This window comes from Anser cygnoides, chromosome 2 (genome assembly GCF_040182565.1).
Source record: "Anser cygnoides isolate HZ-2024a breed goose chromosome 2, Taihu_goose_T2T_genome, whole genome shotgun sequence".
Taxonomy (NCBI): Eukaryota; Metazoa; Chordata; class Aves; order Anseriformes; family Anatidae; genus Anser; species Anser cygnoides.
Window position 1 is genome coordinate 87,094,716 of NC_089874.1, and position 20,543 is coordinate 87,115,258.

Consider the following 20,543-nt stretch of genomic DNA (forward strand, 5'->3'; position numbering starts at 1 on the left):
TCAGATTTCGTGTCCCTTTCTTTAGGGATGGAGGGAGGAAGTCTTCATTTTGTATACCACCTGAGGGTAAGTTAGAGGTTTGCTGTGTTCATAGTAAGAATTTGTGGGATGACAGGAAGAACAAATTCACCTAGTAGGCAGAGGCTATTGCAAAAGCTGAGTGCTTGATGAAGGAGGTATTTCGAAAGAGAAGAGATGTTTTAGTTAATTCAACACATGTTCTTTCATCAAGGAACTGCCTGTCAGGTTTAATTTGAAATGAAACTAATTGTTAGTCTGACAGCTTGATGTGCTGGGAAACTCAATACATGGATACCAAAATTGTTTTCAGCTGTATTATCTAACTGTTGTTTGACTTAATGAGAAAGGAAGAGCTGAAACATGCATGTTTTCAGGAATGAGTGCCTGTGAATTGCACTTCTGTAGAAATAATGTAAGTTTTTGTACTCTTTCCATCAAAGGCTTTAAAAACTGTTTTACTCTTGTTTTGTAATCTTTGCTAACTAGTGCAAGCATAAAAATACTGCTGGTTCTGGTGACATGTTAGTATGTTTAGCCCTATGTTTTTGGTCTTGTTCGTATATTTTCTTTCCTTTGGTGTATCTGGGACAGAGAACAATCTGAATTCCCTAAACTATCAAGATGTAGAACTAAAGCATTAATTTGCATTTTTGGTCATGAGAGATTTCATTAGAATCACTTGAACTTTAAAGATCTAATTGCAAGCTTATTTTACAGTTGGGATTAAAAGGACAACAAAGTCATTTTCTCAGATCAAACCAAAGACTGAAAAGAACTGTTTGGCAACTGGCATGGGTAAGCTTGAAACCAGTTGTATGAGTAATCAGTTTTATTGTGATCGCTTCATACTAGTTCGTGCAATTAGGCATTACCTTTTAGGCAGTCACGGAATGCACTTGGTTCTCTCCAAAATGAAAAGAAGCTTGTGAAACAATTCTGTGAGACCAATTTTGAAGTTAGAAATGCAGTTTTCTCAGGAAAGTAAGACTTCAGGCACCAACCTGGATTAAGTGCTGTCTTTGAAGACAGCTGTCTTTACCACCAGTTTCTTATCTTTGCTTTGTTCCATCAGTTATTTAGTTTTTCTGAAGAAGTAATGTACATTGATCAGCTCGTGCCTTGTGATAGTGGCCAGAACTGCACAACAGTACCAGAAGGATTTTAGCACAGCTTGTCAAGTTAAATTGACATTTAAATAAATATATGTAGGCATTTGTTTCTTCCTGAAGAATTGTGTTTTTTTTTTTCTGCTTTGCAATCTGCTAAGTTTTCAGTTTTGGAGTGTTACTGGTTATTGGCAGCAGAGAAACGTGGCACTTCCTGAATTTCCACTTTGATTCTGCAACAAGATGTAAATCAGCAGAGGATCCTGGCTGTAGAAATACGCGGGGCCTAATGTCTCCAAGCAGCAATTTATCAGAGCTAGTTAATAAGGAGAAGAATTAAAGGTCCTGAGGGGATGAGTGTCTTCCTAGGATGAAAGCAAGATTCAGGGCACTTGGAAGAAGAGATTGTAATTGTCTGAAAAGATAATGGGAAGGTGAAGCTGTGCAAGTATGAGACCGGAACTGTACTCGATAGTGCAGAGGGCCCACTAGTGAGTGAGAAGCCTGCTGAAATTTGTATGGAGCTAGGTCGAAAGGGGGAAAGGAAGGAGGAGACTGAAATCAATATTCAAAGTGGAATGGCAGAAGAGATTAAACTTGAGGAACAGAAAGGAGTGCAGAAAAGCATATTTGCTTCTAATTTTGCTACTACTTTGTGGCCAGGAATTAGATGCAAAACACTAGTAGTGTCCTTTCCTCATGCAGTGCTGGCCAGTGCAGAGGATGACAGCTCATTGCTGCTATCATTTACCCTTCTGGCTGAAGTGAGAAATACTTACAGTGAACATAAGAATCTACAGATGCTCATCGTTGTGATGGTCAGTGGGGTGATGTGTGATAAAATCTGTTCTCAGATTTCTCCAGTTTGTTTTTTTAAAAGCAAACTTAGAGAAAATTTCACCCCATGCAGACTTAACATCTGATGACTTGTGTGCAACCCTTCAACCCTGTAAAAGTGATCTTCAGAAGAACACAAGCTATCCTTTTACTCACCCTGCTGCTGCAAGAGGGATTTCAGGTAGCCTGAATAATATTACTAGGTGAAACTAAGCTTAATACAAATAAATCTGTTTAACCTTCATTGAGCTTTGGTTTAGCAATTTTCTTATAAAAATAGCAGGAGCTGTGGAAGACCTGTGTATTTTTTTCAGGCCATTGTTAAATGGAAGCATAAGTTGCATTTTGGAGCTGATTACAGGTATATGCTGACAGCAAAGGCAATGGCGAGACTTCAAAAAATCTCTCAACTGCAGATTGCCAAGCTGGAGGGGAACAGATGAAGGCAAATAGCTGTTGATGAGATAAATAGCAGGGAACTGATTACAGTATGCTTTCATTAGCTATTAGCAGCTTTGTTAAAGGTTTGTTGTTGATCACTGGAACCAAATTGCCTGGTGTAGATTGGTTTAGGGTACAATACTTCTAAGTTTCTTGTAAACTACAGTGTATTACTAACTCACTCCAGGCTCTGGATTATAGGATAATTCACGTTCAAGAGGACCTGGAGTCTGGCCTCAAATCAGCGTCAGCTATGAAATCAGACCAGGATACTCAGGGCTATATCCAGCGTGGTCTTGAAAAGATGGAGCCCACAGAAACACCCTAAGCAACCTGTCCTACTGCTCGACTGTCCTCAGAGTAAGTTCCTCCTTACAGCCCATGTGGACCTCTCATTTCAACTTATGCCCATTGCCTGTTATCCTGCTACCACGCACTGCTGTTTAGAGCATGGCTTCATTTTCTTGATAGCCTCCTTGTAGGTATTGGCAGGCTATTGTTAGGTTTCTCCCAAAGCAGCTGAACAAACCCAGTTCGTTGTGCCTTTCCTCACAGGCTGAGTGGTCCAATGCCCTGGTAATCTAGGTGGCTCTACTGAGCTCACTCTACTATACTGGTGTGTTATATATTTGAGGCCCCAAACTGTACGCAGTATTCCATATGTGGTCCAATGAGTACTCAGCAGAAGGAGATAATCTCCAACACAATCCCCCCATATTCCTCTCTGCTAGCAGGGAACACTGCTGGCATGTTCAGTTTGCTGTTCACCCGCACAAGAAAACCAGAGTATTAGATGTAAAACTTTCTGATCTCTTCTTTGGCCTCGTTACCTACAGCCTGTATTTTATCACTTAGCACTCTGTGTTAGGTTTCTCTCTGGTTTAGCTTCAGGTGTCTTTTCCTCTCTTCTGCAAATCCCAATCTGTTTTTTTTTTGTATTCATCTGTTCCTGCTTTTCCTGTCAAGCTCATATTTTCTGCACTTAGTCCTCTTGGGGATTTGTCTGTGTAAGGGTATATAATAGGGACAACATAGAAGCAATGATAATAAAGCATAGATGGTGTTTTATGTGTTGTTCTTGGTAGATATTGCAGCCTGCTGAAATTGCAGGAAGTCCCATTTGACCTATGAAGCTTTGAGGAATCTTGTACAGGGTGAACTGTATTCACTCTACCTGAGCACGTGCCTAGTAGATACTTGCAAGCACAAATATTTTCAAAGCGTAATTTACAAGCACTGATGAAATATCTCATTAGAGCATTGGAAATTTAGATAAGCTTTTGGGCTCTGCCCCTCTTTTCATATTTCAAATATGAAGACTTCTGTTTCACACCTGAAAGTACCTACACATCTTGCCTTGTCCATGTTCTTATGCCATTGTGGGATGAATGCTATCTGCTATCACCTCAAGGACCCCTTATATTTTTTTTGCCCCCCTCTCACAAATGCTGGAGGGAGGAAGCATCATTTGAGCCTCTCCTCTAAGCTGTGGTAATGCTACTGCTTCTTAAAGTTCCAGTTTTCATGTGGCAGAACAACTTACCTTCCCATTGAAGCTAGTTATTCAAACAGCTGGGCTACATCCCCTTTTTTTTTCCTGTGAGAAGAATTCTACCTGCAGAGGGTAAGTAGCCTCTTTGCTGTGTGGGAAGTCAAGTCCCAGTGGGAACTGTCTTGAGTTCTGCTGTCAGTCATACATGAATATTTCAAGAAGCATCAGGTTGAATTTTTTTTAAAGTTGAGTAGTAATATACTCTGACTTCTGTATAGCTAGAGGTGTTCCAGTGAATCACGTTATGTGAATCCAACCCTTCTGAAGTCACCTCATGTGACTTCTGGTGTGCACTTTTTTTTTTAACCTTCTCTTACCCGATAAATTCCAAGAATTACCTATTTCTGGAAAACAATCCTTAGCTAATCTGTATGTTGTTCTTAAACTACCTCTTTTTTTTTTCCTCCCAGATACCTTGTCTTGTGTGTCGTTTTTCAATTTGTAGAATACGAAATGCAGAGCATGTGGGATTGTCATCCCTCTGTTGCGACTACTTTAGTGTCTCAGAGAACACTTTCTGCAATGCACAAGGGATTCATTTTTACTGAGACAGATGTCGTTCAGATATCGTTTTACTGAGACAGATGAAGTTCACAGAACCATCTAGGTTGGAAGAGACCTCCAAGATCCAAGTCCAACCTCTGACCTAACACTAACAAGTCCTCCACTAAACCATATCGCTAAGCTCTACATCTAAACGTCTCTTAAAGACCTCCAGGGACAGTGACCCAACTGCTTCCCTGGGCAGCCCATTCCAATGCCTAGCAACCCTTTCAGTAAAGAAGTTCTTCTTAATATCCAACCTAAACCTCCCCTATTGCAACTTTAGCCCATTCCCCCTCGTCCTGTCACCAGGCACGTGGGAGAATAGACCAACCCCCACCTCGCTACAGCCTCCTTTAAGGTACCTATAGAGAGTGATAAGGTCGCCCCTGAGCCTCCTCTTTTCTGGGCTGAACAATCCCATCTCCCTTAGCCGCTCCTCATAAGACTTGTTCTCCAGACCCCTCACCAGCTTTGTTGCCCTTCTCTGGACTCTCAAGCACCTTCATGTCCTTCCTGTAGCGAGGGGCCCAAAGTTCTTAGAACTAGAGAAGGTTAGGAGTAATGCATGAACTTACGCTGCCAGAGTACAGAACGGGAATAGGTAGCCAGGGAATCCTGATGTTACACATGAAAGTTGGACTGAGCGAATTGAGGCTGGGCCTAGAAGGTACTTTGATTTGTTAGGATTGGCAACTTACCTTCTTGCACTGATACACAGCCTCGTCAGTTGTGAGAAACAAGAAATGAAATGACCTCTCAGGGCTGCCCTCTCTGTACAGTATGCTTCCAAATGTTTCCTCTGCATCCCAGTAGGAAGCAATTTAAAACATCGCTGGGCAGAGGGTGTGTGATTTACAGGTTTGATTACTGTCACTTAGGATTGCGGAATGCCGTTGGCTTCTAGTTCTTGGTAGCACAGGTGAGCATCCCATCCAGCTGTTAGCACGATCAAAAATGATTCTTGATTGAGGTGGCTAATAATCGTAGACCTTATGAAAAAGTACCTTCATAGATTTTATTGTACAGTCTGTCATTTGACCTTCTTAGGGTCTGGAGACTCATCTCAAGATTGCTGATGATTTTGAAAGTTTTCTTTGTGTTCCTTCTTGGCTTAACTTTCAGTTCTTGCAATGTTCTTTCCTCACCGTGACAGAATATCCTTCAACAAGCACATACTGGCAGTGGTCAGTCCTGCTCTGAACCTTAGCTGTTCATCAGACTAGTGCTGGTCAGTCTATGAAACAAAACAAAAACATGTCTTTTAAGGCAGTCGACCCTTTATGTATCTGTGTAACAATACCCTAATTACACATTCCTATACTTTAATGTGCCCCTATGTGCTTGTAACTCGTCTAAGCAAAGCAGGCTAGGATATTAGAATGCTTGAATTCTTTTAGCAGAAGCTAAGCTCATGAATGCCAGGAAAGAGAAAATTGAATGCTGTTGTGCAGATAGTGCCATGTAAAAACTGTTTATGTAGATAATAATTTTAAAACCTTATGTAAATCCCAAACTTTTGGGGGAATGCAAATGTTCTACTGCTGAAACTTCCTATTCTGCTTTTTGTAGAGGAATGTGTATGTACATAAGTTGATCCTAAACCGTAGAAAAAAAGTAAATGTGTATATCATAATTCATTTATTTGTAGTTCAGTAGTTATCTTTGGTATTTATTGCGGAATAATACTATGTAATCTTGTGCATGTCTCAACTCCAGAAATTCTAATTGCTCTATATGGAGCTGTCTTTGGCACTTAAAAGTTTCGCTTTTCTTAAGTTAAAAGCTGTGAGCCAAATTCATCAAAGTACATGAAAATAAAATGTTTTGAAGAAGAAAAGATCTTACTTGTATGTACCAGTAAAGCCCATTAATCTTAAAAAAATTTTTGTTCGTAACTGGTATATCAATACCACCCTTGTAGTTGCATTTTTGTTTTCATAAAGTACTCAAGAGAAACTTGCAATACAGTAAAAATTGTACTTGAGTCAACAAAGATAAGAAGAAAATTCCTAAGTTCATAAGCACTTCAAGCAGGACAGGAAGGAAGAGCCAGCAGACTACAAGCCAGTCAGCCTCATCTCCACAAGAAGGTGATGGGACAACTACTCCCGGAAATCACTTCCAAGCGTTAGGACAAGAAAGTGATCAGGAGTAGTCAGTATGGATTCAATTCAAGGGAAAGTCATGCTTTACCAAGTTGATAGCCTTCTACAGTGAAATCATGGGCTTGGTAGACAAGGGGAGAGTAGTGAATGTTATCTGCCTTGACTTCAGTTGATTTATGGGCTGGATGAGCAGACAGTGAGGTGGGTAAGACCTGACTGTGAACGGTCAGGCCCAGAGGATGATGATTAGTGGTGTGAAGTCCAGTTGGAGGCCAACAGCAAGCATTGCACCCCAGGTGCAATTAAACAGAACAGTGTTCAACATTCTCAGTAGTGGTCTGGATGCTGGGGCAGAGCGTATCCTCAGCAAGTTTGCAGAGACCACAGCTGCGAGGAGTGGCTGATGTGCTAGATATTTGTGCTGCCACCCAGAGGGACCTTGACAAGCTATAGAAAGGGCCTTTTACAGGAACTTCATGTGGTTCAGCAAGGGGCAAGTGTGAATCCCTGCACCTGGGGAGAAACAACTAACATGTTAGGGCCACGCGGCTGGAAAGCAGCTTTGCAGAAAAGGACTTGGGGTTCTTGGTGGGCACCGAGTCAATCATTTCTAGCAAAGAAGGCTAACTGTGTCCTGTGCTGTATTGGCAGGTGTGTTGCTAGCAGGTCAAGGGAGATGGTCCTTTCCTTCCCTTCTATTCAGCACTAGGGAGGCAACACCTGGAGCACTGTGACCAGTTCTGGGCCCCCCCAGTGCAAGAGAGAGACATGGACATACTGGAGTGAGTAGTGAAAGGCCTCGGAGTTGGTTAAGGGTCTGGAGCACCTCTCTGATGAGGAAAGGCTGAAAGGGGCCAGAACTGTTCAGCCTCAAGAACAGAAGGCTAAAAAAAACCTAAATGGAGGGTGTAAAGAAGATGGAGCCAGGCTCTTTTCAGTGGTACCCAGTGCCAGGATGAGAGGCAGTGGGCACGAACTGGAAGGCAAGAGGTTCCTTCTGTCTAAACATCAGGAAGCCCTTCTTTGCTGTGTGGGTGACAGAGCACTGGCACAGGTTGCCCAGAGCGTTTGTGGAGTCTTCCTCTTTGGAGATCTTCAATAGCCACCTGGATGTGGTCCTGGGCAACAGGTAGTAGGTGGCCCTGCTTGAGCGGGGGTGTTTGAAACAGATGACCTCCAGAGGTTCCCTGCAATTATCAGCCCTTCTGTAATTCTGTAATGGGCTGCTCTGTAATTACAGCTCTGTGGTTTTTTATTATTTGTGGTGTTTGTCTTCCAGCTTTAGTGGTTCTTGTAGTTCTTAAAAGTAAGCAGAATCATTGAAGACAGTTTTACTTTATGAATTGTGTAAACAGTAAGTACAGTGAATAGGTTAGGAATTAGTTTTTTCCGGTACTCTGAGCAGCCTTAAGAGACTTGTATCATTGTAAAGGAGTAATATAATCCAAGACAGCAATTTTAAATCAATCCAACGTGCAGTGACCTTTAGTGAGAGTTGTCTGGGAGGAAGCACTTTCCTTTGTGCCACTGTCTAGGAGGAGCCAACTAAGCAGCAAACGCTGGAGTCTGGATCATCTAGTAGAGTCACTTAGCTTTTTCAGGGTGAAACCTCGTGCAGGTATTCCCAGATGTTACTAATTGGGGGTGGAATAATTGTGGTTACTGATTCCAGTGGGACAACTGAAAGCTACTTCTTGGTTCTCTCTACAACCCCACTGGTCCAAACTGTCTGGTTTGATTTCTGACCAACAGAGTGCCAGTGTAAGATGTGTGTGTTTGCAAAAAAAAAGTTCGTATGCAGTGACATACTGTATAAAATATAATCAAATATAACAGTGACATACAAAGGAAGAAAAACCCAGTGGTCTTCCAAGTGAAACGTGCTGCAAATTGCCATGGGCATTTGAATCTCCAGAGATAATCTGCCCTGAGCACTGAACAACTGCAGCAGTGTAGTGATGAGCCTGTTATCTGTAGCCCGGTGCCTGTTGGCATGGCTAGCAGAGCCTAAGCTAACAGTCAGGAAAACCACTAGGGACGATACAGAAGTGCAGGTCAGGAACAAGGTCACGATAGCAATGGTGTTTGAGGTTTGCCTCTGATTTCTTTGTCTCTTCTGTACTTGGAAGGACTGAGCTCTTTTGGCTGTCAAGTCCGTGTTTTGCAGAATGTTGCGTTTCCTTATCACGGCCAAATTGTTCATAGGAAAATACTGGCTAGATACAGAAAACCAGCTTACATAGACTAGAAGAATCAAGACCAAGTTGTGGACAACAAGCTGTCTTGCCTTGTCCTCTTTAATCAGTGCATTCACTCTCAACTTCTGTTTGCATTTTATCCAAGGATTATGTCAGATGTTTGCCTTTTGCTTTGCTTCTTTGACAGCGGTTATTCAGGCTACGTTCTACTGAAAATTCAGAAGCGGTTTCTTGAGTGCAAGTACCCTGCTTGAGACTCTTCACAATTTTCAGAGATACAGTGTTCATGTTTACATCATGTGAAATTGCGAATGCCTAATCTGTGTGAAAACTAGGGCAGGTTATATTAATGTAAATACCCAAATTTCAAGTTCAAGTTTAGAATCTGCTTTTGAAACTCCTGCATTATGTGCACAATAGCTGAGATACTGAATAGGTAGGTACTGTTTAGATTAGACAAAGGAGATAAACACTACTAAACTACAGTTTCACATAGCTATATTAGCATCTTGATCTGATCCCAAACCTGACCTACCTGAAATAATTGAATCTTTTCATCATGAAGTAAAGTCTTCCTGAAGTTGTAAATATGCATGTCCATTAAAACAACAACAACAAAAAAAAAAAACCTGTCAGCCTGGTTTAAATTTGTAATCGTTTTTTTTTTCCCTCAAGATTACTGTACATAAAAGAAACTGTAATAACAGGTGATCAAATTGCTTCCTATGCCAAAAATGTCAGCGAGACCATTAAGTGAAATCAATATGAGAATTTTTGAGCATTTGATTAGTTGATGGCAAGGTTGTGCGAGACTGCTTGCCAGTGTGTGAGATGCAGGTTTGCAGAGGCATCTGGATAGGCTAGATCAGTGGGCTAAGTCCAATTGCATGATATTCAGCAAGGTTAAATGCAGGATCCTGCACTTGGGGCATAACAACCTGATGCAGTGGTACAGACTGGGGAAGAGCTGCTGGAAACTTGCCCAGCTGAAAAGGAGCTGGAGTGCTGTTTTACAGCTGGCTGAATGTGAGCTAGCAATGTGCCCAGGTGGCCCAGAAGGTGAATGGCATCCTGGTCTGTGTCAGAAATAATGTGGCCAAGACTAGGGAAGTGATTGTTGCCTTGTATATGGCACTGGTGAGACAGCTCCTCAAATACTGTGTTCAGTTCTGGGTCCCCCATGAAGGCTACTGAGTTGCTTGTGTGTGCGGAAAAGAGCAATAAAGCTGGTGAAGGGACTAGAAAACATGACTTAGGAGGAGCAGCTGAGGAAACTGAAACTGGGATTGTTTAGTCTGGAGAAAAGGAGTCTGAGGGGAGACCTCATTGCTCTCTACAACTACCTGAAAGTATTGAGGTGGGTGTCAGTTTCTCTTCTCAGGTGACGAGTGATAGGACACAATGACCTCGAGTGACCTCAGAGATGTACCAAGTTTCTTCATGGAGAGGATGGTGAAGCATTGTAACAGCTGGAGGTATTTAAGAGATGTGTGGATGTGGCATGAAGGGACAAGGTTTAGTGATGGTACTTGATAGGTCAGGTTGATGATCTTGAAGGTCTTTTCCAACATAGGTGATTCTGTCTAGAGAAGGACAGGAATTACACAGAGGTGTGCTTTCTTAATAGTGAATGGGTTCAACTGATGTTTTCTGTAGAGTTTCCATTCTGCCTTGGCACCCTACTATTACTTGAAGCTTTGCAAAGCAAATGCAGATGCAAATCAGCATGATGTCTTTTACTTCTGATAACGATCACAGCTCGCTCCCCCTTTAGCACAGGCTGGGTATATCCTTTGTGTCACGCATCGTGATTGTACTGTGCCAGAACAGAACAGATTCCAAGGTTGGGTGATTGCCTGCTGTTGACACTTGCTGGCTTCCTATTTTCAAATGCATCTTTTGGTGCTCTCTTTTGGCAGAATGAGAGTGCTCGTCCCTGCGTAGACTACAAAACACTCAGATCATTTCTTCATGTGACATGAATAAAATGCGTGTTTGAGGGGGAAACACATGGAAAAGGGAGAAGAAAGAATTTTTGTGCACTAATGTTTACTCCCTTTGTACGCTTCATAAGGTTGTAGCTGAGTTCTTTGTTTGGACCAGGCAGTAAGCCCATGGCAATATGCCCATTAATGGTACCCTGCAACATCTACAACAAAGGTTTTCATGCACAAATCAATGGCATTTTTGCAATGTATTTTCATATTCTTTCTCTACTATTTGTATTATCTACAAAACAAGGTGCATTTATGGCTAATAATTCTAAGTTGCTTTGATTAGGCAGGATTTGCATTTAGAAAGGTTAACAAAGGTTAACAAATTTAATACCATTTTAGCAGCAAGATCAGAAGCTAAGGTGTCTTTTCAGTTTATCAGTGTTCTCTGTAGTTTGTTGCTCCTATCAGGTGCCTGAAGCCATGAGAAATTTTGATGCTGAAGTCTGCAAGAGTTCAAGCAACAAACTTTGGATATATAGAACAGCCAGAGAGTTATTTTAGATTCATGTTTAAAAGCGTGTTATGAATGTAAAATGAAGGATCAGAATGTATCAAAGCTGTGTATTTTTTAAGGCAATAGTGGTTTTGCAGTAAGTAAAGAAACACAATTGTTTAACTTGCAGTATGGGGCTGTATTTTCCAAATGACTGAGGCTAAAGGTACGTTGAACTTTCAGACTTCTGGCAGATAGCACTGAACATGTGTTTATTTCCTTGTATATGGAGGTGTACTGTGCTGGATATTTACTGGGCTATGTGTGCCTGGCTGTGAGGTAGTGGTTGGCTTCCCTTCCTGCATCCTTGCTAACAGCCTTTGTTACTTGAACGAATCTCCTTTTTGCTTCAGTCCTCCATTATCCTTGTAAGAGATCTTCACTACCAATCGGGAGGTAAGGCAGATTAATTGTTGCCTTGCTCTAATTGTAGTTGTAAGGCAGTTTATTTGTATCTCACGAGGATGTTCTCGCTTCTGATACTCTGGATTTTCAGTGCCCTGTTGGAGAACTCCCCAGTCCTCTTGCTTTACTTCAGTGATCCTGTTGCAATCAACTGAGCTCTGCAGTACCTGCCTGTTAACTGCCTTCCTGGTTATTTTTTAATGGGAGCACATCTGAGCCTGCAGGTTTCAGCCCTGGTTCTTGTAACAAGAAGTGCTTCTCTTGATGTCACTTACTGCCATGTTATTTAGGCCTGTCACAGGAACTTGACCTTCCACTGTGTTTTAGGAAATCCTTTTCCCCATTCTTTTCCTCCTCTTGCCCCTACAGTTTCCTGTTCTGTACTTATGCCTCTTGTTTAAAAAAAATAAACAAAATTTGAGCTATCTGTTCCTTGGGAAGAATGGGCCCTCTCTTCTTACTTCTACTCACAGAACAAGCAGCGTGCTTCCATTGTGATTTTTCTGAACAGTGGGTTGTGCTAGTATATATGTGTTGCACTGGGAAATGTTGCTGTTGTTTGTAGCAGAGCTTCGTAAAAAAGAATTCTTTTATTGCTTGAAGCTCCTTTACACTCTTTTACTTTCTACTTCCCTTGATATGTACAGCAACGAACGAGAATTGCTGCTGTAAAATTTGTGGAAATTTCTTTCATTGCAACTGGAAGTATCTAGACGAGTTCCCTCTGATAGACAAAAAAGAAATTAAACTTCAGTTTGCAGCTGGCCATTATGTTGCAGCAATAGCATTGCTGTCATCTGGGTGCCTAGGGTATGTCTCAACAGACTTCTTCTCTATAAAGATTTTAAATAAATATGACAGGAGCCCAATACCCTTCTGTCAATTTTAATGTCATAGCAGCAAGAATTCAGAGCGAGTATACACAAGAGGCCTGTCTTCTCTTCTGAACGTGCAGGTTAATAATAGGAATGCCACACTGGTTAATACAAAATTTTGCCATAGAGGATGAAAATTAGAAAATGGTTTGGTCTTTTGATAAATTAAAGGTGTTCTCTTTACAGCTGGTCTTTTTGCTTTCTTAGTGATGATAAACTCAAAATGAATGGGTAGGTATTTGGTATGAAGTCTGCAAACTTTTTTTGCTGGTTGAAGGTTTATGCGTATCGGTTTATAAAACAATCTCAGGAAAGAATGTGAAAGGAGGATTATAAATGAATACAAAAACAAGCAGTAAAAGTGTCTGGAGTTATTATCGCTTTTTGTTCTTTGGGTTCATAAACATAACTATCATGTTTTGACCAAAAACGTGTAGTACTCACCCTGACTGGTTTTTTATCTCCCATCAGAGACTTAATTTTCACTGAACCCCAGCATGTTTCTGGGGGCAGAATCCTGCCTCACCACTTGATTTGCACCTACCATACGGTAGCGAATCACTACAAGACCGAGAAGAAGTGACTATAGACAGACAACATTTCTCAAAATATATTATGGTTGTATCTAGTTCCCTTGCTTTCCAGTAACCTTTGCTATTTTGTTTCAGAATTTTGTCTCATCTGAATAACATATTCAAATAGTATTTCAAATTTTCAGATAAATGAAGCACTAGAATTGTTCAGTGACAAATTCTTAAGATTTGTACATACTGTAAGTTATCAAACCAGAATTTAGGTAGTTAATGGAGTATGAGACCTTTCTCAGATGCATATATTTCTCTCTGTACAATTCCTATTGTCTGTCTCTCTTACCATTCACGTTCTTTCGTGGTACGCTTTCCTAATGCAAGCAAGTTAATCATTTGAACACCTTCTTGGTGATCTTTGACTTAGCCATCTCAGACAAGTGTGTCTGTGTTTTTATTCCTAAATTTTTGACTTGAAAAAAACAAGGAAGTTAAGATCTAAAATAATCCAGTTCCTCTAAAGTATTTTAAGACTTCTTATTGCAGAGGTTTTCAGGGATTTCTAAGATCACATGCATTCAGAAGAGTTTAGCTGAATCAGGCAGTGCATCATCTTATACTCCAGACTGCAGCAAAATTTGGTCGCTACAAATTCTAAATTCTCAATCTATTTACATGTGAAGTGATTATGCTGTAAGTTAAAGGTGCGTTTTAGGAAAGCAGCAGGTTTGGAGAAATGTTACCTAAATTCCTCACTCTTTTGAAAATAAACAATTGGATGATTAATTAGCCATTGTGCACAGTTAATGTGTTAATCATTAAAAACAAACAAAAAGCTATTGATTTGAGAGCTAGTCTTTGGGAGCTAAGAGACTGTTAGAGGCAGCTAGAGGTTGAGGGAATGGAGAGGATGGGACCATTACCTTCCTTGTACCCTCTACCAAAAAGTACCATTAGAAATTTCCTCTGGTTCCTGCTCCTACAGGTGTTGAGCTCCCTCTAACCACTTGCTTCTGTAGTTAAATCTAAACGGAGCTGTTTTGTACTGAATTCTTAAAGTAGTCAGCATTACGCAGCTGGTTATCCGTAAGTCCCAGCAGCCTGGAGGGTCTTAATAATGGGAAGGGACATAAGAAAATGTTATAGAACCAACAGCTGAAAAACAAACAAAATAAAAGGAAATATTTTTTTTTGTAGTGGAAATGTCTCATATTTACAAAATATTTCTTGAAAATGTGAACATTGAAAAGAACAAGCCATCAGTCACACCACTTTATGAAATGTCCTGCACTATAGTGTTACAAATGTGCACACCTGGTTGTGTGTGTGATAGAAGGTGCACTTACTGCAGTAATTGCTATTTCCATTTTTTTAATTGTTTGAAAATCTCATTCCGGTATCATATGTTATCCATTAATTTTCACAGTGATTTACTGGAACTCCATTACTCTGTCAACCTCTGCAAAGTAAAAATGACCTACTGAATTGGTAGAGTTCTCCACCTTTAGATGTTGATGAATTTCTACAAAAGCTCTGTCCTGTCTCATTAGGAAATTATTAATTAAAATGTTTATATCTCCAAGTACACACAGAATGATAGAAATGGCTCTTTAAAGTGTACAGGAGATTCAGGAGATTCAAGGGATCTTCTGAACCATCCCCCCCCCCCTTTTGTTTTTTTTTTTTGCTAATTTAACTTTGATGCTTAGGTGCAATTTATTTTTAAAATAAATGCACTTTACTTATGTCTGTTGTCCCTGATTTCAAAGGTAAGGAAGTTGATAACATAGTAAGTCAACTCCCATTATTATATTGTCACTTTTAATAATATCCAGACAGTAGCCAGAGGTACTACCACCATGCAGATGTTTTGGAGAAGCTGTGTTCTTGCTGAGGACACCCCATAGCTACAATTACAGAAACATAACTTCAGACAGCAGTCTAGCAAGAAATGCGACACCAGGTAGTGGATAAGGTAAAATGAGTCATTTTTACAGTCTTTTTATTTCTGTTGTCATCTGCATGGAAACGATGAGTATAAAATACTATTGCAAACTACTAGTATAAAGTGCCAACAGTATTACTGCTGTTTAATGAATTTAAATTCAGCTGAGGCTCTGGATGCTTGTTTTAATTCCTCAGACTGATCTGTTTGTCCTCTAAAAGCAAAGTGAAGAAGCAGAGCTATGTACGTGTCACAGAGAAAGGTGTAATCTAACCATATTATACTAAGTGTTTGATACTGAATGGTAGAAACCAATGTAGCCAAGTGGTTAGCTGCCATCTTGCAGGTGCTATAATACTTGTTTAATGAAAAGAATTGCCGTAGCTATTATTAATAAATGCCATTCAAACAAATGTTCAGTCTGTTAGATCTATCACATCCTGGTACTAGAAAATTAGCAGTTGTTTTTGTTAGATTAACAGAAAAATCGGTAGTGGTATTGACATTCAGGGGTTTTTAGTTGCTTTAAGACTCCTACATCCCATTTAAATGAATGGGTACTATTACAGAACTATATTCAGATTTAACAGCACATTGATCTGTTATCCATCTGAATTGCCACAGATTTTATTATCACTTAAAAAGCTGGACATTTATTTCACAGTGAGTGAAAGTTTAACATCCAAGAACTCCTCTTGAAATCCTCAGACTGTAATGCTTTAAATCCCATTGCCATTGATTTCTTCAGGGTCATTTTGTGTGTATTTCCTCAGTATGAAGTTCCAGTCCCATTGACATTAGTGGAAGTTCTGCAGTTGATTTTAGTAATATCAAATGTTGACCTTCTGGATTAAGCCCTTAAGATAAATAAGGGAAGAAACCATCTGTTCTGACTGTTCAGGTGACTGGATGTTTCTAGATGAAAAAGCAAGATCCTGGCTGTCCTACCACCGCAGATCGATCAGCAGCGGGGTAGCAATGGTAGTAGAGGAATTAAGTGGTTGCTTCCTGGTAGGTCAATGGAGGTTGTTTTCTCTGTGGATAAATTGAGTTTCTCCAAGTTCACTTAAACAAATACACTTGTCTGAATCTCTTTTAGAGAACTTTGTTCCAAGTCTTTTGTCTTATTAAAAACCTAGCTGGGCTAAGTTCATTAGTGACTAGTTTTTTGTTGTTGTTTATTTTTTTATTATTAAAAGCAAGTTATTAAATTGAAAACATTTTTAACTGTCTTCTGTTGCTTCTTCATGAGCTCCAAATACAAGAATACAGAAAGAATGATTCCTTTGCTTCCTGTGTCTGAATTAAGAGAAATTTTGTGTTCTAAGATTTGCTAGTCTCTTATTCCTATGACAAGATTTATTCCTCTAGAAACTGCACTTGCCACTGGTTAGTAAGGAGAGTTGTGTCAATAACGTTGGAAGGGTTTGAACTAAAGTATATTCCGGACCAGTCCAGCCAACTTGCACAATCTTCAGCCTGGGATCTGACGGTGCAAGAGTGTCTTCATAACGTTACAAAACACCCTTGGTTGTGCTTGGAGCTTTCCCAGGTGTGGTGTATTGAAATGGGCAAGAATTTTGTCATGATCTCTTCTGCTGCAGGGGGAGCTGTGAACATCCACAGGAGTAACAAAAAAGTTGATTTTTGTCTGTGTTGGCATTGGAGAGACTCGTGCAACAGTAGGGTGCTGTTGCAGCATGGAAACTGTGCCGAATGTGAAGTGTAAAGTTGGGTTAAGGAGGCTTCTTGCAATAGTGCTGTGGATGTGGAAGATGGTGTAGTATTTACATACATGAATATGCATACATGTCTCTCTGTGTCTAGAGTGTCGTTTGGAGTAATAAGAAAAGATAATGCAATTGTTGAAAGCGATAAGAGAGTGAAATGTGCACGCCTACTGAGTTGGTTAATGGCTTGAGGCGTGTGAAGGCAAGGTTGAGGTATGGCTTCTAACAGCTGTGATTGGGACGTTCTGGGCCACTGCTGTGTGTCTCTGAGATGAACAAATTCACCAGGACAGGAGTGAGAAGACTTCAGCCTTCTCATTAGCTTCTAATTTCTGCATCTCCTTCGTTGCACTCGTATCATGTATTCCTGGTTGCAGTGTCAATGGTATTTTTCAAGTTCTACTCCATCTTCCATCTGCTACAGATGCTGGAGGAGCTGCGACAGTGCTGCAACTGAATAATGTATCTCTGATGCTGAGATAATGTAGTGCAGGCCCATAGTTGTCATATTCTCAGTGTGGAAGCATGTTACCATCATGGGAGCATATTCTGAAATGCACTTAACTGTGTGACTAGTGTGAAAAACTTGGTCCTCTCTCCCTTTGGCACCGTGGTCTTTGCTGGCCATCCATTTTGCAAGTACTTGAAGTCTGCCCTTCTTAATTCCTTATTTTAGACTTTCATTGGAGTTGTCAGCATTTAAATGTTACTTGTTTTATGTCAGTTTTCGTAGCTCTCATTTTTCTGTTTAAGGGACTACAAACATTATGTGGGCTAATGCTGCAGTTAGACAAGGTTGAACCCCAGTAAACAAACCAACTGTGGTCTGTTTCTAAATCCCCTGAGTCTATAGGAAAAGTGAAATACTTAAGTCTTCATTTTGTGATCGGAAGTAGGCAAGAAAGAAGTTTACTCTCTGTATAGCTTGAACAACAATGTAGATGAGAGGTTGTGGATAGCTTTCTTAAATAATTGTCTTCGTGGCTAAAACGTGCACTAAAACCAAAGATGAATGAGATTAATCTGGTGAGATTAATCAGGCCATATGCTGCAGCAAGTTGACAGCGATTGTAAGAACAATGAATGTCAATCAGTTGCTATTAAATGTAATGGGCAGTGATTTACCATCTCACTAAAAGATCAGGATACCCAATTTGCTTGTGTGTGAATAGCCAAGCAAATAGTCATTAAAATGTCCTGATAGGGTTTTAGGCTCTTCCTTAAAGCTTGCATTTGTCTGCATAGGAAGAAGAAGGGTTGAGCAGAGTGGAACCTAGCTCATGGGATATACTGGAACACAAACTAAACACGTGGAGACAAGAAAATTTTTCTCTAAAAGTAGGGTGTGGCTGTGTATTTATGTGTATGCCTGGGTGTCCATATATATAAGTATATATAAACACACACATATATACGCACGCATTTCAGTTCATCGAGAGGAAGCATTGCTTTTACTTGTCTTAGTATCTGCCACGGCACCTGGATTTCTTTGAGGGTGTATACTTACTGTACAGAAAACTCAGAGGTTCAACAGTGCCATCCTGTGGGTGATCTTAAAGGTTTCAAAGTTATGGCAGATAAATAAATGACCTCAACAGGATAAATTATCGTGGAATATCAGATACTGTATGTCCCTGCGCAATCAACTAGCATATTTCCCTCTGGTAGTCAGTCAGGCTAATTATTACTTTTCTGTCCAGAAAATTAATAACCTAAATGCATTACAGCCAATTGGAAAGTATTTCAGGCAAGCTGATGAGCAATGTGCTTGTTAGTCTTTCTCTGTTGCTGAGAAATGTGCTTTTAATCATCTCAGTGTGTTTTTAATCATCTCAGAATTTATTTTTGCAGACAATGCCAAAATTAAAAGCAACCACGTAAATTCAAATAAGCACCACTAGAAAGTAGTATCTGGACATCTTTAAAAAGGAATTAAACTAAGAATAGTTAGCTTTAATGTTTCATAACCAGAATATATGAATTTCCAAGTAACCTTGAAGATTAAGCTGGGTGGTTTGAACAACTTGCCAAAATGGTTTTAATTCTAGAAAGCCAAGGGCAGGATTAAAGTCAGAAGTTTTGTTGACTGAAGTTGAATTTCTGACTAGAGTATTTTGAGGACTTTTTGTTCATAGAGTGACTGTTTTGGTGGGCACAAGGTATAAAATAGCAAAACTTGCTCTAATGAGGGAACAGTTGGGGGATCAAGGGGTGATTGAACACACTACTTAATGTTTTTCACTTTGCTTGCCTAAGCAACTTGTTAAAGAGAGTGCATGGTATGTTTACTTGGAAAATGAGCAAAGAAATAGAGGGCAAGCTGGTCAATAGAAGGTTCTTCTCCCTTTTCAAGCCCTTGCTATTTTGGGGTATTCGAGGGGCTAGGCGCTGTCTGCATGCTGCCTTTGCCCAGCAGCTCAGGTGCCTCTCCAGTTGGCAGCAGGTCTCTGGCGTTGCTCCTTCACGCTCCATGGTCAGAGAGGCCAGCTGCAGGTCACAGTGTATGCCACTGGGTGGCTTGATAGGGTCGAGGAAACACAAAATTAAAGAATTCACCGTCAGGTTTTGATAGCTAAAAATTATGACATGATTTGTGGTTCCTAAGTCTTTGAAAAACATGTCATGCCATTATTTCATGCATCTGTGTGCCAGGCCCCCATAACAGCACATGATGACCACTGATAAGAAGGTATATAATTAATTAATTCCCACGTATTGGAAAAGACAAATATGAACTACTCACATTTAGAAGATAATATAGTTTAATGTAGTTTTAAAGCATTTACCATTTTTGTACCTATTTTGAAAAAAAAAAAAATCTAGCCTAGCAAAAGACTGGCATGTGTTCATTCCTATCCTTTTTAAAGCAGGCTAGCCTGTTTAAATGTTTCCACACTGGGAATCCTGAGTGCATGCTTGTACCCGATCTACAGTACTGAGATGAATTGTTGATGAATCAGATATATCAGGAAAATAACCTCTTGTGATATCTAATCGAAAGTGGAGAAGATAATGAAATTTCCAAGTTTAACCTCTGTGCAGGTGTTTCTTTGTAGACCTTGTAATTTCAAGGTTAACTTGAGCCCCAGAATACCAGCATTTTTACAACTTTTTCATGTTTCTATACTGATGTGAATGTGTTTAAGCCATATAAATGTCTAATTCTGGTTTTGAATCTCCCTAAACTCTTGGTCTTAATGTTGCTTTATTTTCAGGAGGTTCTGCATTCAATTCTCTGTTATTTTAAAGGTGTTTACTAGTTTTAAATGGACATCTTCTACTTTCTGCAAGTGTTACTTTTTATGTATACTATAAAGAAGATAAATGAGAACAATATTCTCCAGCCTTGCGTATACAGAACGCAAATAGGTCTTAGCTCTTTACTCACGTAGAAGGTTCTGCATACTCTTTTGGTTATTTTTTCCATCTTTATTTCTGCTCTGATTCTTTTGTTATGGTGTTCCTGGACTGAATACAGTATTTTAAATGACGTATAGTGTGAGGTACTATTTTTACCATTGCTTTTTCTTGTTCTTTATTTGTTTTAGTGTGTTTTGATTTTTCCAATCACCAGTGATTATTGAGTGCTAGCTTTGATCCATGGTTCTATTTCCTAGTTAGTCATCTCTAAATATAGTCTTTTAGTCTGAATCATGCTTTGAGTAATGCTCATAGTCCTTTCTCCAGATCAAGACTGCCACTCAACCAGCCACTGGAAACTGGCATCAGATCCACCCTGTCAAGTAACACCGTGCTAGGCAATCC

At 40.0% G+C, this 20,543-nt stretch overlaps 1 protein-coding gene across 2 annotated transcripts in view; it reads left to right on the forward strand.

Annotated features, from left to right (window-relative positions):
• DAP (death associated protein) overlaps positions 1-20,543 on the forward strand; it is a 48,338-nt gene that overhangs the window by 19,116 nt on the left and 8,679 nt on the right. The window contains exon 3 of one of the 2 annotated variants that reach the window (XR_010829530.1): positions 2,607-2,765. The exons of the other annotated variant lie outside the window; for it this stretch is intronic. The gene's annotated coding sequence lies outside the window, so the exon portion shown is untranslated. The remainder of the gene's footprint in view (positions 1-2,606; positions 2,766-20,543) is intronic. 2 annotated transcript variants of the gene reach the window in all.